Consider the following 20,607-nt stretch of genomic DNA (forward strand, 5'->3'; position numbering starts at 1 on the left):
GGATTTTTTTTTTTTTTTTTTTTAAAACCGAAACAGAATCCAGCAGTTCTTTGTGAGGATAATTACATAGAGCAGGCTTGTCTGAACTGTATTTCAGAGAAATAAAATACTCCTTAGATAACATTTTGTCTACAGTTTCGGGCACTTTTAGTTTCTCTAAGTGAAATGCTTTAATCAGAAATAGGAGTATGTAAAGTAAGCACTTAACAGCTCCAAATTTTAGTACATAAAAATAAATTGCTTTGTTTAAGATCACCAGCAAATCTAAGCATTACCTGAAGAAGTAGCCTTAGTGACCTTCCCCCCCCCCCTTTTTTTTTTTTTTTTTTTTTTAACTGAGCATTCTAATAAAATTTCACTGATCCATGGAAAATAGAACTTTAAAGGAGTAGAGAAGCCACTGATGCTATCATTAGTCACCTTTTTTGCTTGGAGTAAAAACTAAGATGAAATAAAATTGCGTCTTTTTATTATATCCATGTTATCAGAATATCACTTAGCTACAGTGATAAAGAAGAGGCCAGTAGAAGACAGTTGCTCAAAACAAAAACATACATTTTTTTTCCTTAAAAGCAGAAGTATTTAAGTAATGTCATCAAACCACTGCTAACAATACTGCTTTTTACATAGAAAAAATATAAATGAATGCTAAACAAAAAACACTGCCATGATATGGAGTTTCATAAATTAAAGGAAAAAACATTTTTCTTTATTTTTCTCTAATGAAATGTTAGTTCTGAACAAGTATTGTTAACATTTAATTCATCTCTCTTCTGGTATGGCCTGTGCTATTAGATGTCCTGGCATGCTTACTAAGACCATGAAATTGAGATTTAATGAAAATTAGGTTCATAGGAATGGAAGAAAACGCCTTTTTTTTTTTTTCTTTTTTTTTCCAGGGAGAGACAGACAATTTAATTTCATTTTTCTTCTTGTGACATGTAGTAAAAGCCTTCTCAATTGTGGTAAAATACTCTGCTTGTTATTCTGGACATCCAAATGATTAAAAGATAGAAATACAAGAAATTTTACTCTTGAAAGCAATTTATGCAGCAAGATCAAAATGATACTGTATCTGTCTCCACCCTTCTGCTGACTTGCCACAGTCCACTGATTAATAACTGCTACAGTTTTAAATGTAATTTGAAAATACTGCTAGGGTCACTCTAAATGATGAAGATAATGAATGATGCTGAAACGCTCCCTCTGGTAATTCAAACTAGATTGGGCCTTTTGTGTCGGTCTTGGTGATTGAGATTGAATTTTGACTTGCAGCTTCTGCAGACAACTCCCCCATTTACCACAGTATTTCTATACAAAAATTTAATTGGTGTGTGCTGATGTTAATAAGACTCCCTAATGTGAACAGTGGTTTAGATACAATGTGAAGTGGAAAGAGCAACCAGAAAGTGTCTGATTTTTTTCTGTATCATATCTACTGTATCCTTCTCTGTCCTTGTTATACTACCTGAGAACAGTGCTGGGTAATGCAAGGCTAGTATTTTCCAGCCAATGCACAGAGACATTCCATCGGTAAACTGTGGAGGGCTCTGGTTGTGTGACAGTGCTCAGCCCCTTTTACGGGGGCTGGAATTAACTGTTAACAGTACTCATAAAATTTACTTACTGTTGTGCTGAGCTATATACAAAATCTATGTGAGTGATTATTTTTGTCCATGATATTTTTAAAAGAAGGTATTTTTAAGCAAATATGACCACCTCATTAGATAGTCGTATCTCCTGAAGTGGCAGACTTAGTTAAATAAAACTGAGTTTAGTGCCATGTTCTCAATCACCAGGAATAACATTCCTATTTCAGTTTTTGTGATAATTGCAGTTCAGGACAGAGGATCTAGAAGTACTGATTCATGTGTTCACCAACATCTTCCACACCCAGCACAGAGTGCACAACTAGAACATCAGAAATGGGACAAAGTTTAAACTGAAAAACAGAAAACTTGAGCATTAAAAATGTGAGAGTTGGGCAGCTTAGTACTTCTTAATAAACAAGCCATAAAAAAAAAACTAGAAGAGGGAATCTAATATATGAAAAATTCTCTGAGGGACACTAACTCAAATTTTTAAAGTTTTAAATGAAAGACTTATTATTGTTAACCTACAGTATTTATAAAATTTATACACATAGTAAGGAACTTGGAATAATCTAGAAGTGTCATATGGAGACACTTCTAGATTATGGAAGCAGCTGGACTCTAATTGTGTTCTTCTTTCACCTCCTTTTTATTTGCCATTATAGAAATAGGGCTAAGCTGGGCACACTTGAATGAGCTTGGGCTACTGCCACTCTTAGTGGCAGATCTACGCTTCTCCCCATGACATTGCTTTCCTCAGCATCTTCTGTTTTGCTAATAGGAGAGTACAGGGACCCATTCCTCTGCTGTGTTCCTCACTTTGGACATCATCCTGTGCTGCCTGCTGAACAACCAGAAGCCAGAGTCACTAATCCCCCTCCTAGCTAGTGTCCAGGTAATTGGCAATAAAGAAAATAGGTTTCATTGCAGAGGAAAAAAAATTATCTGTGTCTGTTACAGCTCGATGATGGAACAAACCAGGAGATCTATGAGGGTGGGGACTCAAAGTTTAGGTCTTCAGTGACAAGAGACTAAGAAAAAAAACTGCAGCAAGAGATTGCTGATGCAAATCTTTCTTGTGATCTGAACTACTTTCTATTTATTGGTAGAAACTGCAATATCTAAGACTAGAATAGCTAAGAAAGTATTCACAAAATCATTTTTTTCTAGCTAAATCTTCTGGTACTTGAAATAGCAGAAGGGCAGGTATAGCTTAGCTCACAAAGCTGCTACATCTTAGGCAGGCAGCAAAGAAATATGAGGAGATTTAAAGTAACTAACAGGAATTCAACTACTAGGGACTAGATTATAATAGGCACATCAAGCATGTTCTTTGTTGCCTAATTCAATGCCTGAGGATTAGATACAAATAGAGATGCAAGGTAACTTCTTCAGCACTCTGCATGGCTCAAGCCATTGTACATGTTGCAAGACCGGTGTGGGATATAATCCTAGAATCCCATTAAGGGCTAGTGGCTGACCTGATGACAAGGACACTCACACCTTCCTAGCTACTTTTGGTCATAGATCTCTATGACCTGTGGAAAAAAGCTGTCTCTTCATGTACTCATACAGTCCTGTCAATCAGAGTTTGAGCATGACAATCATTAGATTTGATTCTCAGCCATCACCTGCCCACTCATATTTTTGTCCTATTACAGATGCTGGCTCATAGGCTGTCCACTGGCAGTGTGCTGATCAAGGCCCATGCATTAGGAGTGTCATTACTGCATGCTCACAATGTGGGACAAAAATGCTGTGAGCTGCACTTGCAGTCAATGGGAAAGTTGGGGGAAGGAAGAAATCCTTCTAGCAAGCCTATTTATTTGTGCTGCAGCCTAAAGGGACAGATAGTCTTCCAGCAGAAGATATGTGCATTCATTGTCCTGCTATACAAATGGATGCAACACTCTTTTCTATGCTTGAGAAGAAAAAAATTTTACTGGCTTTCATGATGCACATGTAAATACTCACACCACAGATTTTGGCTGTGCCAAGAGCCTCAATTCCCTGGAATCCTAAACACACACACAAACCCAGAGACTTATGAGTCATAAAAAGAATAAACTGGCCCAGGATGTGGCCTGGAGCACTACCTTGTAACCATCTGTTATGTTAAATGGTTGGTGTGATCCCTGGGCCCAGACAATTGCTATCCTGCTAACCACGTCCCCCACCATAGTAACTACCTCAGCAACATCTGCATGGGCAAAGTCCTTTGTATTAGATTAGTGGTTAAGACTAGTCCTGAAAGGAAGCTGCAGATAGTCAAAGGAGCTTTCAGCAAGTAGATAACCTTGGTTCATTCATTTCTATATGGATAATTTGTCCTTATACTCCTAATGACAGCACAGTACCTCGTTATATTCTTTTCTTTGCAAGAATGCTATATTTAGAAATTAAATGTGCAGCTCAAACTGAAAGCCCATACTGCCATAGTCTAATTTCAGGAGAAGGATTTAGCCTTTGTGCTTCTACATCCTCCTGTCTTTTTCAGTTCTACCTAACGAGAATGCTTTCGTAGCTGAAGGCAGGAAGAAATCAGTCACGTATGCAGATCTCCCCTTTGCATGCCTTCTCGCTCTTTGTCCTGCACTCTTTCCTTTAATTGAGCAAGAGAGAAAACATTTAGCAATCTCTCTCCCTCTTCCCTCTCATTAGGCAAATGATGACATATTCTTTTTCCAGAGTGCCTTTAGAAGCATACCATAGCAGCCACTGCTCATTATCAGCACTAGGGAAAGAAAAAGCTTGTAACTTGATATTGAATTTATGTAGATGCATGTAAATGAGAAGACAGTTCCTTGAAATCAGATGTAATACAGTAGTGAAAAATCAATGGTGAAAGACCAGAATCCAGCTCAGCAATTGTTTTGAGCTTCTGTAACTGTGCATGTAATCTTATACCTCTATCATTTCTAAGGGAAGTAAACCTCAGGACAACGATACGAGCAGATTCAGTCAGGCACATTACATTAATTTTGAATATCGTAAGATATATTTCACCTAACTTTGAGGGTCTATTTTCAGATTTGTTTATCTCACTTTTGCCTACTATAGTGCAAAGGAAAGCACAACAATCACAGAGAAGCAAAGCCCTTGGCTGTGCTTACTCAAATACAACAGTGATCAGTACAGGAACAAAAGAAAGAATCTACTTACCTTCAGAAGATCTCACGTAGGGATCTCCAGTGAAATCTCCTAGCCTCCATTGCCAACCCTTAAATGAGGTTTGGGAAGAGGTGGATCCTGACTCTACTCCTTCTGTTCACTCAGTTGCATTGCATGCACCTGAGCTCCCCTGGGTTGGCCCTGCCTTCCCACCAGGTGCTCAATCACTAGTTCATGCTGTGACTTAGCATTTCCGCTACATTTACTGACATTTCCTTATGCAACAAATTCTTTTCCATACATGTGAAACTGCAATAGTTCTTTAAAAAAAAAAAATTCCTGATCTTTCTACTTTTTTCTATCATTCTTTCTTCCTTTGTTTCTTCTTTCCTTCCTTTCTTTCCTTCTTTCTCTTTTTTCCTGTCATCCTTCTCTGAAAAATTGTGCTAATGAGCTCTAATAATCTCTATATACTTTAGTTACTGCTATTGAATACAATCAAACTTATCACACATTTTTTACTTCTTTTTATTACCACAACAATGTTCTCAAATCTTACAGTCACATTATTGACCTACATTGCATTTCTCCAGAGCTAAAAAAAGAGATAATTAACCCACAAATAATATAGGTTTCTGTATACCAAAGAAAAATTAGTTTTAAGCACTAATTTGAACAATCCAGGCTAAGAGGAATAAAAACCTTAATATTCAACAGAGCGAATGGAAAGATGGCTAAATGCAAAAAGGATGCATGCAATAGTAACTGCCTACAATTCAAGTGCATTGTAAAGAAAGCAGTGTTCCTATAAAAGTGAAGCCTGAGTTTTAATGTGTCTACTGACTTCCATCAAACCTGTTAAAATTCTTCACTGCATTCTTTAATTAGCAACACCTAACTATACCTGAGACTGAGACAAACATTGTGACCCTCATATGAAAGAATAAACTGAGGCATGGAGGACTAAAGTGGCCAGTAGAAGTCCACCAACCCACAGTTCCATCTAAAATAAACTAAAATAGATAAAAGCCTGAGTGAAATGGAGCCCTGAGTGGATAATATGTGACTGCAGCAGCCACAGTCTTTGGTTCCATCTGCTTTGGTCCTGTTTCCTCACAAGCATAAGTCCCTGGTCTCTTATGTTGGCCAAATTTGGAGGGCAGGTTTCAGTGCCCACTATGTATGGGGGCATCACTTCAAGGTGTATGCCATGGCAGTGTGCATGCACATAGAATTTACAGGCAAATATAATCAGGACCTGAAGTATGTGCAAAACTCAGGATGATTTCAGAGAAGGAAGAGCTGAGCCCAGTATCCCTCACCAGCAGAGCTTGCAAAACAGCCTCTATGCTGATTCAATCACTGGCCTCTCTGCTGAGGTTGTCAACAAAGGTGCCAATTAGTGCCATTTCTAATGATGATTTTTGTGATGTCAACACCTGTCCACTATGAACTGGACTACGAGCACAATCACATTTCCCATCAGATGCAGAATAGCTGTCAGGTGGTAGCAAGGCTGAATGATATATTAACTTCTGTGCACATTAGTAAATCAGACAGGCTGTATTGTCTCTAAAATGCCTTTCATGTCAAATTATTTTCTCTCTTTAATAATGCAACTGACTTTGTTCCCTTGATTTTGATGTGTTTTCTAGCTTATAGATGATTTATTCATATAATATCAAGTAGCACTGTGTGACAAAATAAACTCAAATGCAAATATAACCAGATTTTAAGCCAAGCTGTGTAATAATAAGCCCATCTGACTTCCTGCACAATTCCAGCTTGATGGACAGAGTCATGTACAAAGGAGTGTTTGCAATAGACGTGCAGATTTTGAATGTGGGTACATTTGAATACAGCGTATCGCTATGGAGCACAAAAGGATGCAGACATAAAACAGGGATGTATGCATATATGTGCAGTGATCCAGACCTGAAGACCATCAAACATGGAGGAATTAGTGATCCACATAGCAATTTCCCTCTGCAGAGGCAGATCTGCACTATATTCCACACTGAGAACAACCTTCAAGTCTGTGTTATGGGTGGTGCATATGCTCTTTGCAGGACAGACCTTACCAGATAACAAAGCAGCCTATGGGCAGCTCCCACTTGGTACTGTCAATTGCATCACCTGCTTGTCCTTGCCTTTATGTGAAATAGCAGTTACAAATTCCCACACACATATCTTTTTTGTTTGACAGTAGAACTGGTAAGCAGAATTATTTTCTTTTAGAAAAGCCCTAGAAGTACTCAAAAGACTAGAATACTGGGTAATTTTTCTATGCAGAAGTTCTACACAGGATGCTGTGCCCTACTTGGAGGCCCATCATGAAGTTCCCAGTATCCAAAGGAACAAACGGCTACATGTAATGCACTCATTTTCTGTACAGTATCAGCTGCAGTAAATTGTATTTTAACTAATACTTCATGATACTTTTCTTAGAGGGATTACAATAAACCAGCTCCTCCTGGTGCAAAGCCATCTGTGTGGGAATGTGTGTGCTGCACATGGTCAGCTGTGTTTTGACTTCTCTCTTTTAGGACCTTACTTCAATATGAAACATTTTCCATCAGCTGAATTATTATTTTCAATCTGCCATTAATTTAAGGAATATTCCTTGCTTTGAGATGTGACTCATGGTTTCACAGGTCCAACATTTTACATTCAGATTTTATTGTTAACTTCCTTCCTTCATTAGTGAAAGATTTCACAGCAATGCCCAATCATAATCTGATTTATTGAAGGTAAATGAGGGAAGTAGGTACCTCTTGAAAGTTCATTGCAAACTGGTATATTGGTTCACAAGGTACAGTTGATTATTTTGGTAATTTTTCAAAACAGAATTACTGTGATCACCTACTGGAAAAAATCTATTTCATGAAATAACTAAATAAAGCTGCCTAATGTATTCAAGGTAGTTCCCACGTTAAATAGTGTGTGACACGGTAACAGCATTTTGCATAATCAGGGGAAAACTGAAAAAAAGTGTAAGAAATGCCACTGGCTTCTATAGATACTTGGTACTCTCTCTCTAAGAACTGTTGGAGTTGTTTGTGCCATTACATGCTCAGACTCCCCTCAGTACCCTGGGTTCTCTACTCAGTCATTCTATAACTGATTTTTAAAAATTGGGTAACAACAGCATGTATTTTATTTCTTAATAGCAGAATTGTATATGGCCCAATTTCTTTGTAATTCACGTGGTAAAAATCCATGGATCTGAACTGTGAACAATAATTCACTGAAAAACAGTTTTGCTTATTGTTTTCTGGAGGCTTCATAACCTGTTCATATTTCTGGTTTGGAAGCAAAAAAGAGCTACTTGTCATTTTAGTTTCAGGAGCTATTAACTAAATCACAATGAACTCTTTATAAACTTTAAATGTTATTCAGTGGATTTCTTCTAGACACATGGAAAACATTCATTTCATAAATGCCTATGGAAATTAGCACCCTTTAGGGATCTTCTTTTCTGTAGTTTTGCAAAACTTCTGAAGTTTCGAAACTGGTCACACATTACCAATGCATTCAAAAAGCTATTCTGCATTTCAGTTGCAAAACAAGGGATGTATCTACAGTTTCCAGTGGAAAATAAGACCACCTAAGAAAACAAAAACAAAAAACTTTTTTTCATTCAAGGCTTGGAAAACATATTTGGTCCATGTTCATCTTCTCTCACTTGGCCAGAGCAGAATGGGTTTTCTCAGCAAGTTACTGCACATAAAGTACCACGGAGATATTTTTTCAGATATATTCTCTAGATGGTGAAGAAAAAAGAGGTTCCATATGATTTCTACTTATGAGTTCTTCAAAGCCATGTACATCTACTTCAGACAGCTATACTTGAAGATGTGTACCTTTTGGAATCATATAATTTGTTTCTCTTTAATAATCATGAATGCTTTTATTATATAACTTGTTATGCTCTTATGTAACAGCAGATTTCTCATGTCTCATGTGGAATGAATACAAGTGCATGTCATAATAATAAAGGTGCATGTTGTATATTCATGTTTTGATTTTTAAGCACAGCATTTTTTCGACTGTAATAATAAGATTTAACATGAGGGCCAATTTAACAAGATTTAAGACAACAAATTGTGACAGTTCCATATCTTAATTGAATTGCAAACAATCAATGGGATATAGTGCAAATTCCTTTGCCTTCAAATAGTTCCACATTGTCAGGGACTCGCCAGAGCAGAATACATACAATGCATCGTGTGTTGGAATTAATTCTTTGTGTTATGCAGTCTTTCAAAAGGAAGCTGAAAAATTTACATTTTAAGCCATTCTGATGCAGAGCATTATCTGTTGCAGTTCAATGCTCTACTTCTTGAAATTAGATGCATTACATACCTTCTGTTAGCAACTATTCCTATTTTTAAATGTAGAAAATATTGATGGAAACTGGGTCATGTAATTAGGAAAATGTATGGTAAAAGTCTTCTGCTCCATGTGGGTATACCTGAAAAAAATAACATATATTTTGTCTCTTTAATTAGCTTAGATGTTTGAAATCTAGGCAAGATCCCCAGCCTGAACATTAAAGCAGGATGAGATTTATTCTATACAATTTCATCATCTTGTTACAATCTTTGTCAAAAGACAGAAAGAGGGAACCTTGTGCCATTTTCAGTTCTTGTTTAATATCTTCTTCACAGGAAAATGCTGTCAGGATATTAAACTCATCTGTTCTTTTGGATAATAAGGATGTAATGTACCATTTTGACCTTTCCAAATGCTGTATTTCAAATTGCTGCTCATTAGATTTTTTTTTTTCTTGATTAAAGGTCTGCTAACCTGTAGAAACAGAATAGAAAAAAAACCTGTCAAGACACGGCATATCAAGCATGATCAAGACAGAACGACAAATTTTTATAGCTTAAAGGCTATAGCAGACATTTACGCTTTTTATTGATGTACTCAGTCATAACACAGAAGCTAAAATTATGTTTATTTAATTTTTCCTCATGACAATTCAGAGTCTTGAGCTGAACAGTCTCTATTTGGTTCAAGGCTTAATTATTATGATGAAATACTCTACTTTGGGAAGCTGTGGAAAAGTTTCAGAGTATGAGAACTGTAATTAAATGATAATAAATATAATAAATATGAGTAGGACAAAGGTTCTTCTTGGTTGATTTATAAATTCTTAAATTTAAAAATTGATATTAATTGTAATATTGTACGCTATTTTCAAGTCTAATCTCCTGCATGGCATGGCCACAATTTCACTTTCAGCCTCTCTAGCTTCAGTAAGAGATGTAGTATATTATAGCTTTCAGAAGGATACAAATTGCTCCAACTGTTAAAAACTCTCATTGTTAACTTTTGTTGTTGCAGGGAGGGGATGGAAATGACAGATAGAATGGAATTCTTGACTCCAGCTAGTTATACATTCCTTCTTCCTAAATTAGATAGCTCTGAATTGTCAGAAATACCTGCCTGTAAGTACCTGCAGCCTTCTCAGTCTACACTGAGTCAATAGCTAGAGCTTCTCTTGTGTCTTGCTCTTGATGTATTTTCACTAACTTTTTTGTTTGTTTCAGAACTCTTTTTATGTCCATCCTATTTTTAACATCCTTTTCAACATAACACATTGACACATGACTTTCCAGTAAAGTCATAAAAATATGAACAAACAGTTCTTCCTCAATTCCTGGTGACTGTTTAAGTCTCCCAAGGGTTACATTTATCTTCAAATAGCATCCCACTCTTCAGCTTATTGTCTACAGTGACACTGTGTCCTTCTCAAAATTACAGCTTTTCTGGCTAATTCAGGAGAAAATCAGACTAAAAGTAAAGGAAACTATTAATTAAAATAAAAATAATTTTTTTAAAAAAATACAGTAAAATGACATAATCTGTCCTTCTGCATGCCATTTAAGAAAAAGCCAGTGTACTGCTCATTTACATTCACATTTTGGTTTTGCTATGTGTAAGGAATTTTATTACTGGGACTTCCAGCTGGGACTTTAAGACAGACTGGTTTCCTCTTTGTTTTCAATAGCCTATGAGCATAACAGTGAAGTGGTTTTTGCCTATTATTAACCTCTGACCTGGAGAACCTCCCAGCTTGGGACTGGTGTTGCAGAATTAAACACACGCTCAGCGATAAAATTACTGTTAACGATGCCCTGGAGAGAGAATACCTTAACCTTGGTGTCGATGTTATGATTGTCTCCTAAGGGACCGTGCTGTCTATTAGAGCAATTTGTTAACTGTTGTTTACTCTATTGTGTCTCTATAGATCAGTAAGCATTGTAAAATCACTAGGAAATAATCTTTGTCTTAGCACTTACCAAACCAAAATGTGCAGCAGCAGAACTGCACTGATGGAACACAGGAAACAGTCTAGTCTGGGCAGTGAAAGACACAGTTAATCTCTTTTAGGTGGTTTGTATCACACCCACAAGTATTAAGAGATGAACATTGGGATGCTGTGACAGGTAACAATTCACTTGGCTCTCTGTAGGAAAACAGATTAGTATCACTAAGAAGAGCAATAGCTTAAAGTTCTGAGTATAATACACTATCTTAGACACATTTTTTTTTAACCTGAGACTGAACATTAGTATTAATGAAAACCATATTTCCCTAGAAAAGAAACAGATCTCCAAGGAACAGTTTTAGCTGCAGGTTATGCCAATTGCTTTGCGATATAATGCTGAGTCTGGGGAGAAGGCAAGTCATCAATCAGGAAGAGGTTACAGTGAAACTAGATACTGTATTTACTATTTTTCTGACTTTCAATCGCTATATACAGCTCAGTACCTAAAGGAAGGAGCAAAGCCAAAGCAAATAATTAACTTTTCAAAAATCTAGTATTCATGTATGTCCACAAGTAGGTACCCAGACCTGCATGTGAAATTGCATTTATGACTGAAACATGAACTTGCAATCTTTTCTAGTTTCTATATATTTGAAATAGCAGTAATGCATAGCACTATACAATATCCTGTTCTGTCATGTGGATGCCTTCCAAAAATAAAATACATTTGTGTAGTGTTTTTAATTGGAGGAACTAGAGACTATAGCTACGAATTACTGTTTCATTACAGTAATCAGTAAGTATGCAAAATGTAAGAAGTGCCTGTCCTTTCCAAATCCCAAGAGATTCTGAGATTACAGATTCCGTGAATCTATAAATTTATTCAAGGAAAAATGCACTGGACATGGCTACTTTGACCTCTACATGAGTAATCCAAATCTGTTTGAAGATAATAAATGTTTTGTTTGGAGGTATTATAAAATCAGCTATCCATAAAATTGAGCCATATGGCTCTTCTAAGAATGAGATTGCTGTCACCTACTCTACTTTAAAAGTGCTTCACGGAAAACTACGTAAATACATCCTACAGATGGCAGGGCTGGGAACCTTTTTTTTTTTCTTTCGCTAAACATCAAGCCTACATAAACTTCAGTATCACTGATTTTATGTTTTGTTTTTGAGGGATGGATAAAAGTGGGCTTGGAGAATAAAAAATGCACAAATACCAAAATGAGAGTAAAATCTAATTAAATAAACAGTTGAGGTATCATCATCTTAGAATTATAGAATGGTATGGGTTGGAAGGGACCTTTAAGATCCAGCCAATTCCTAGTTCCAACCCCCCTGCTTCCAGAGATGGGGCATCCACAACCTGCTGAGCAACCTGTTCTAGTGTCTCACTAACCTTACAGTATCTTCCTGGTATCTAGTCTAAATCTACCCTCTTCCAGTTTAAAGCCATTTCCTCTTGTTCTGTTGCTACACGCCATTCTAAAATGCCCCTCCCCAGATTTCCTGTAGGCCACCTTCAGGTGCTGAAAGGCCATTACAAGGTCCCCCTGGACTCTTCTCCAGGCTGAAGAGACCCAGCTCTCTTCCCCCTACTCATAGGACAGGTGGTCCAGCCCTCTAATAATCTTTGTGGCCCTCCTCTGGACCTGCTTCAACAGGTTCCAACAGTCCCAATTTCTTCTTGTGTTGGGACATTCACTCCAGGTGGGATCTCACAAGTGTAGAGTGTAGAGGAGCAGAATGACCTTTGTCAACTCACTGGCCATACCTGTCTTGATGCAACCCAGGATACAGTTGACACTCTGGGCTGCAAGCGCAGCCTCTTCATGTTGAGTCTTTCATCAACTGACACCCCCAAATCCTTCTTCTCAGGGCTGCTCTCAAAACATTCTTTGCCCAACCTGTAATTATGCTTGGGATTGCCTTGACCCAGCTGCAGGGCCTTGCACTTGGCTTTTCTGAACTTCATGAGGTCGGCATGGGTCCACCTCTCAAGCCTATCCAGGTCCTTCTTCATCGCATCCCTTTCTTCTAGCATGCTAACCGCACCACTCAGCTTGGTGTCATCTGCAAACTTGCTGAGGGTGCACTCAATCCCACTTTCCATGTCGCCTACAATGATATTAAACAACACCAGTCCCAGCACTGATCTCTGAGGAACACCACTCTCCATTTGGACACTGAGCCACTGACTGCAACTGCATGTGCAACCACTGAGTGCGAACATCCATCCAGCTCCTTATCCAGCAAGTGGTCCACATAGCAAATCCATTTTTCTCCAATTTGGCAACCAGGATGTCATGTGGGACAGTGTCAAACACTTTGCACAAGTCCAGGTAGATTATGTCAGTTGCTGTTCCTTTATCCACTGACACTGTAACTGTATCATAAAAGGCCACCAAGTCTCTCAGGCATTACTTGTCCTCAGTGAACCTATACTGGTTACCACCAATCACCTTATCTTTATTTTCCATGTGTCTTTAGCCTTCAGGAGGATCTGCTCTGTGATCTTGCCAGGCACAGAGCTGAGACTGTCTGGCCTGTAGTTCTCTAGATCTTCTTTTTTTCCGTTCTTGAAAATGGGGGTTATGTTTCCCTTTTTCCAGTCAGTGGGAATTTCACCAAACTGTTTCTTGACAGAAATAGCAGGTGACATTTAACTTTTCAGGGGATTCTGGCTTTTACTTAGTAAAATACAATTTAAGTAGAAAACTCATATTTCTGTCAGGCCCCTGAAGAAAGGACAGAGATTTTACGTGACAGGAGATAAAAAAATATGACGGTGTACATGAAATATTTTTACATGCTTCCAAATATTTTACCAGTAAGCCAAACTTTAGAAAACTAATTTAAATTTATGGATGGATTTCTTCTTTTTCTTGTTTTCCTTATTTTTTTCTTCCTATCATTTCTTCTGAGCTATGTACGTATCATTGTAGCAATCAGCTTCCCTGATAACTAGATAGACTGGATTACCCAGGAGGAATTTTCCATACTAATTTTTGCTCTTTAAAACTAGATTTCAAAACTGATTCTCTAAATATCACTTTAGGCTTATCTCCAAATTCAGTTTTGTTAAGACATTAAATCCTTATGTTTACATTTATTTCATTCCAATTTCCTTTACTTCCTGTAGGCAACATAACAGTTACTGACTTTAAAAACCAATCCAAACAAAACAAAAACACGTCATTTAATTCCTGTAGAATCTTTCTTCCATTGCAGTAGATGTCAAAGTGGCGTGCAGGTGCACCACATGGATATGGAGAGAAGAATTGCATAGTGATGATGAAGTACACTTGGCAACTTAAAATAAAGATGATTAATTTGAATTCCCAGTCCCATGAGACTTTATTAGTCAGAAGCAAAAATATAAACAACAAACAACACTTTTCAACATCTTTATCAACGACAAAGACAACGGCATTGAGTGTACCCTCAGCATGTTTGCAGATGACACCAAGCTGAGCAGTGCAGTCGATACATTGGAGGGAAGGCAAAATCTGGAAGGACGTGAATTATTTGGCGGAAGAATAATAAAATCATGGATCAAATGTACTGCTGCACAAACTGTAAATACAAATGCCCTGTACCATGTCAATTCCAGAGTCAAGGCTGCAGCCATAGTAAAATACGATTTTTTATTGTTTACTGAGATCTTTTTGGTACGAATAAGCATGCAGAAAAACTGGATTTCCCTTGAATGATTTCAATATACAGATTATTTCACATTATGAACGTTAAAAGTTGTAACTACTGGAAATAGCTTTTCCTCCTGATAGAGGTACAGAATTGATCTCCAACAGATGAAATCTACACAGCATGTTATTTAACATGGCATAAGCCTTTATGTCTGGGTTACAGTGATGTCTGCTGAAATTACATTGTATTCTGAAAAGAGAAACAGGTGAATGTTGGCACTAGGATTCAGAGCTTGTTTTTTATACTGACTAGAATCTTGGATTTCTTAAGGCAGGGTAGAGATGAAAACAAGGCCTACATATTTTCACAGACAAAAGTTAATGACTTTGACAACTTTTAAGTAAATCAAAATCTAGACAGATCTATAGTTCAACACCTCACCTACCCTGGCTAAACATACAGATGGGGTGATGAGACATTGGATAGCAGCCTCACTGAAGGGCATTTGAAGATCTTGGCCAACAACAAGTTGATCATGAGTCTACAGTATGCTCAGGCAGCCAGTATGGCTAACTATATCCTGGGGTGCATCAAACATAGCACTGCCAGCTGGGCAAGGAAAGGGATTGTCCCACTCTACCCCCACTGGTGTGGCTTCATTTGAGTGCAGCTTTGGGTGCCATAGTACAAAAAGGATATAAAACTATTAGAGAATGTTCAAAGGAGGACTACAAAGATGCTGAAGGATTAGAAATGGAAAAATGTATGAGCAGCAGCTGAGGTCCTTTGGTTTCTTCAGCCCAGGGTAGAGGAGAATGAGGGGAGGCCTCATCACAACCCACAGCTCCTCATGATGGAAGAAGAGGGGCAGTGCTGATCTCCTGTCTCTGGTAACCAGCAACAGAAAAGGTGGGAATGGCATGGAGCTGCGTCAAGAGAGGTCCAAGTTGAATACCAAGAAAAGATTCTTTACCTAAGGGTGGTTGGGCACTGAAACGGGCTGCCCAGGGCAGTAGACATGCTCCTGAGCTAGCTGGAGTACAAGGAGTGCTTGGTCAACACTCTTAGTCATATCTTATTTTTGGGTGGTCTGTGTGGAGCCAGGAGCTGGACTCAATGATCCTTGTGGGTCCCTTCCACCTCAGGATGCTCTATGATTCTATCCTTTGTACTTTATTAAACAACACATCTGAAAAATTTCCTTTCTTTTTACAGTGTAAAATGAAAACCAGTGTCATTAAAAATTGCAGAAACATGGAAATAATATAAGAAGTTTGTTAAAAAGATTAAAATTGCAAGTAGGAGTAACTACTGATTTTAATTTTCATTATTTTGTTGAATTTTTAAAGCATCAGTCCTCCAAAAGTGGACAGCCAGTCTCCTTTGAAACTCACTTAGAATTAGAATGACAATTAGAATAGCCAACATATTTGTGGAATCAAATCAATCAATCAATCAAATAAATAAACTGCATGAACTCTGAGTAGGTTTGATGAATATGCTGTGAGAGCTAGGGAGAACTCCAGTGTAAAAGTGACTGTTTAACTACCTTCTTGTTGAAGGCAATCCCAGGGACCACATCAGGCTTCAAAGTGTTTGTGATTTAGGGAGGTCACTGCCAAATATAGTTTGTAGTTGACAATCTATTACTTTTAGGATCAGAATGTGCAGGCAGGCTGACCTGGAGCACTTGGTTGCTTGTCCTGCTGTGGGGCTGAAGGAAAGCCATTCCAGAACACCTTGTATGAGGCAAGGAACAGTGGCTGGAGCTGGTCTTGTCAAGAAGTCGCCAATAAAGACTTGATTATGGGTTCACCTTCTGGGATCCATAAGGTCTGAAAAATAGCACAAAACAGAAGGAAAGATAACTTGCTTTGCCCTAGGTAATTAGCACCACCAGCTGCAGTCTAACACACCTCTACAGTTTCTGTATTGAATCTCCCCAAAACAAAACAAAACCAACCAAATCAAATATCACAATCCTGTCCAAAAAATAAACTGTGCTGGTGAAAGATTTCAAACTTTTTTTCCTTCAGCATCAGAGTTTAAGCAATTTGCTTGTAATCACAGCTTTAGTTTGCACAGTGGATTATTCTGAAGATCATATTCTGATTATTCTGTCTGCAGTCTCTATTCTTTACCTATGCACTTCATGCACTATGCAGCAGTTTCAGGCATGTGCTAAAAACCCCAAAATTATTGAGCATTTAGTCTCTGATGCAGTAGAATGCTAAAACTTTATGTATGTAAAAGTCAAGCAGATTTCAATAATAGTACACATATGCTTAAGTTTCATATCTTCTCAACTTTTTCCTGTACCAGAGCAAACTACTTCTTTAAAGAGATAAAATATCTTTTTATTTTCATGATTCTTGAGTGTCAAATCTTAGATGCTTCATACTGCATCATATATAATACTGAATTGAAGGCTTGATTTTAAAACTCATGTAAGTCATTGAGCCTCAGTGAAGGTGTGAATTAGCCTGAATTTTATCACCTCTGCCCTTTGTAGTTTCTACAGCAAATAGCCATGCTGATTTTCTAGTGCAGGATAAAACATGTCAGTCATGCATATAACATGAAATGTTATAAAATGAAAAAATATGCATTCAGAAGTCAACAACAAAAAATGAGGCTTTCCATTTTTTGTTAATCCAAACATTTGTGTTTCTGATTTAGGGATTATGGCTCAGCAGGTGCCAATTGTTTATATTTCAGAAAACGTGTGTGTATGTAGGGTTCATCCTGAGGTGAGTCTGCCCAATCTTTACCAATATTTGGAGGTGATGGCTACTTTAATAGAATTAGTAAAAATGGAGATTTTTACTAGTACACAGACAATACCCCAGAGAACACCATTGAAATGACTTGAAGTAGTCCTTCTAATAAACTATTTTCTGTAATATTCCATTTTGCACAGTATCTTTTTAGACAGGTTCGATGTCCTTTATTCCTACAATTTGACCCACTGAGTTGAACAGAATTTGTCATCACTTTAATAAGGTATATTTGTTATTTTTTATTTTTTTGATTAATCTGACACTTCAAACTTCCTTACAGGTGGAGTTCTATGTAGTTATTCAGAGTACGGGAAGAGGCAGGAGCATCTTGGAAACCACAAATAATTGATAAATGCTGATAATTTAATGACATCTTTTATAGCTTATGGAAAGTCAGCTCTTTGTAGTTTTCAGTAGAAGGACTAAATGAGTTCTTACATTGTTTTTCAGGGTTTTTACTTTTGTTGCATTTAACTTTCCTCTGCTTGGATCACTATCATTCAAATCTTTTAAAGTTCATGTCTAAATACATTCCTGTTTACTCTTGTGTCCTTGATAAAATTAGTTTTGTTGTCCTTTTTCCAGGTTCTCAGAGAGAATTAGCTGTGCAAACATCTATCTATATGATAGAAATACCTTTTGCTGATAGGACAGTCGTATGCCAAATTCTGCCAATGTATGTGAACCTCTGAAACATATGCATCATTGTCTTTTAATTGAATTGTCCGCCACAGTGTTGTTACACTTAGTATTAGAGTTCATTCTGCCATTGAACTGGCAGATACTGAGATGAGCTGAATGTCTGCCTACAACTCACAGATACAATAACTGGTTTTCATTAAAAAATATATTTTTCAGTATGTGAAAAATATTGCATCTTTAAAAACAAATGGCAGAAAGAGGTTAAAGCAGATGAGAAAGAGACCTGAAGCATGTGAACAGTAGATATAGATAACACTTTTCTATCTAATTCAGAATACTATTTCTATTGTTATGATACAAAGCATTTGAAGAGGCTGCAAATGTCTCCCAGTCCTTGTATCCCATTCTGTGATGCTGTGCGGAGGCAGACTTTCTGATTTTCATAGACAAACAGTACAGTACCTAAGAAGCTACAAATTAAACAACTGATCATTATGAGAAATCTTGCTCTCTGTACTACTCAAAAATCTCTCTGGACAAAGATCGCCTGTGAGAGGATAAGAAGCTGATGAGGTTCTGATAATGAGCCAGAGGAATTGTTAAGGCATATTAGAAGATTAATATTGCAACACCTTGGTACACATATCAAGATTGAGGTTAAATACACTTTAATTAGAATCTTAGAATATGGTTGAAAGTGAAATGTGAAAACAGGAAGAACACAAAAGCATAAATACGATAGATTTGAAAAGACGGTTAAGAAATTTCAGAGACACTGTTAAAGCAGGTACTTCAGAAGTCTGGACACTGATTTGCATTTCTTGCCCCTGTATTTATTGTATTAATGGAAAATGCCTAAAAGCAGTTGTGGCCATCCCAATAGAAACAGCTGCTCAATGCATAACAGATGTCCAAGAAACAGCAAATAGTTGAATGTGAAATATAATTAGAATATTAGGTTATTTGATAGCCCAAAGGTGTGCTAGAATCTGAACTGAATGTTCTTAAAAAATTCTATTGTCTAAAATGGAAGCTAGTGTCAGTGCCCCCTATTGATGATAATATTCCTATTCATTAATTTGGAAATCAGGAAAATCAGAAATGTTAGGAAATAGACAATCACTTTTTTTTTTTTTTTTTTTAAATGAATTTGAAAAAAATCCCAAAGCCAAATTATTAGCAAGTACTGAGCTAAAACTGTTCTCACATATATCATAAAGATGTGTTTATGGGCAATGGGAACAGCCATATTTCTGGCGAAAGCACATCTTGTCTCCTCACCCACTAAACCCCACCTTCTTATGGAGGAACCCTGTTGCTAAGCTCTCTTTTGCACATTTAACATAAAAACATTTTAAAGCAATAAGACATTTTAAAATAATAATAATAAAATAACATATATCCTCAGAGTAAAAGTTATTCATCAAATTCCTGAGGCTGGGGAGGAACTTTCTATGTTGACACTATTATTCCTCATAGGTACCTTATCACTTCAGAGCCAAGGTTACAAATGTCTGATGTTCCTAAGTCTTCATACAGACCAAGTTCTGGCATTGGTTATCCAAAAGGTCACCACTTTGTGGGTATGTCTCTCCATATGGGGGAGAGGTTCTCTGTTTATGAATATAATTGTTTATTTCAACAAATCCATTATTACTAGAGGAGAACATGAAGTGATTATGCACTTGTAACACATGCAGCATTTAAAACTCCATTGGCTTTAGACTTTAACCCCTGTAAGAGTATGGTTGTCATCTGGGTTATTTACATAAACATTACTAATTTACTGCCTTTTTGAATACTCCAGAAAATGATGCCTGTCTTACTAGGCCCTATCTGACCACTGCTTAAAATGAAACAAACAAATAAAAAAACTAGTTTTAGCTTGGAGGCTTTAACTTCTTGTAAGCATAGTGTTCAAGCTATACAGAGTGCAGCTTGTTGCCCTGGCAAGAAGGCTTCCTGTGTTAACATTTGCCTTTCTGCAAAGATCTAGGCACAAGAGTTTGCAGGAGTGGCTCCAACTCATCATTTTAAGTCTGCACTGTTCTCCGCTTTTGTAGCAAGTGATATTTCTAAATCAATTACGTGTAGTTTCTTTGTAGCCACTGTTAAGATCCAGACTACATCCTTGCCCTATTTTCAGTTGATCATTGTTGGCATCATACGGGAATCACAACTTCAAATTTTTTGAAGGAAAACCATCTACTATCTTCTACACTTCTGTGTTTCCATCTTCCATCTTGATATTCCTGACCTTCTAACAGACTTTCTTAGTACAGTTATCTAGGGGATAAATAAAACAATCTACTTGTACTCAGGAATCCCTGTACTAACTGAAGTCTTTCAAGTTCTAATCATCTTTTGAGAGTCTTTTACTTACAATCTATGTTCAAAAGTATTTTCTTAAAATGACAAGTGCAGAAGTACATTAAGTAAAAATACTAAAGGACATTCAGAACATGTAAATACATCTGTGGGGATGTACAACAACTGCCCTGAAGTAATACCTCCTACTTTATCACGTTGGGCAGTGACATCTGAGGTG

The 20,607-nt window shown here is 37.2% G+C and overlaps 1 protein-coding gene across 12 annotated transcripts in view; it reads right to left on the reverse strand.

The window, feature by feature from the left end:
- Window positions 1-5,215: 5,215 nt before the first annotated feature.
- KHDRBS2 (KH RNA binding domain containing, signal transduction associated 2) overlaps window positions 5,216-20,607 on the reverse strand; it is a 337,849-nt gene continuing 322,457 nt past the window's right edge. For all 12 annotated transcript variants that reach the window (XR_007374929.1, XR_007374928.1, XR_007374926.1 and 9 more), the window contains 3 exons: window positions 16,319-16,472; window positions 11,015-11,181; window positions 5,216-9,512 (listed from right to left, as the gene is read on the reverse strand). The gene's annotated coding sequence lies outside the window, so the exon portion shown is untranslated. The remainder of the gene's footprint in view (window positions 9,513-11,014; window positions 11,182-16,318; window positions 16,473-20,607) is intronic.

The sequence above is a fragment of the Lagopus muta genome, chromosome 2 (genome assembly GCF_023343835.1).
Source record: "Lagopus muta isolate bLagMut1 chromosome 2, bLagMut1 primary, whole genome shotgun sequence".
Taxonomy (NCBI): domain Eukaryota; kingdom Metazoa; phylum Chordata; class Aves; order Galliformes; family Phasianidae; genus Lagopus; species Lagopus muta.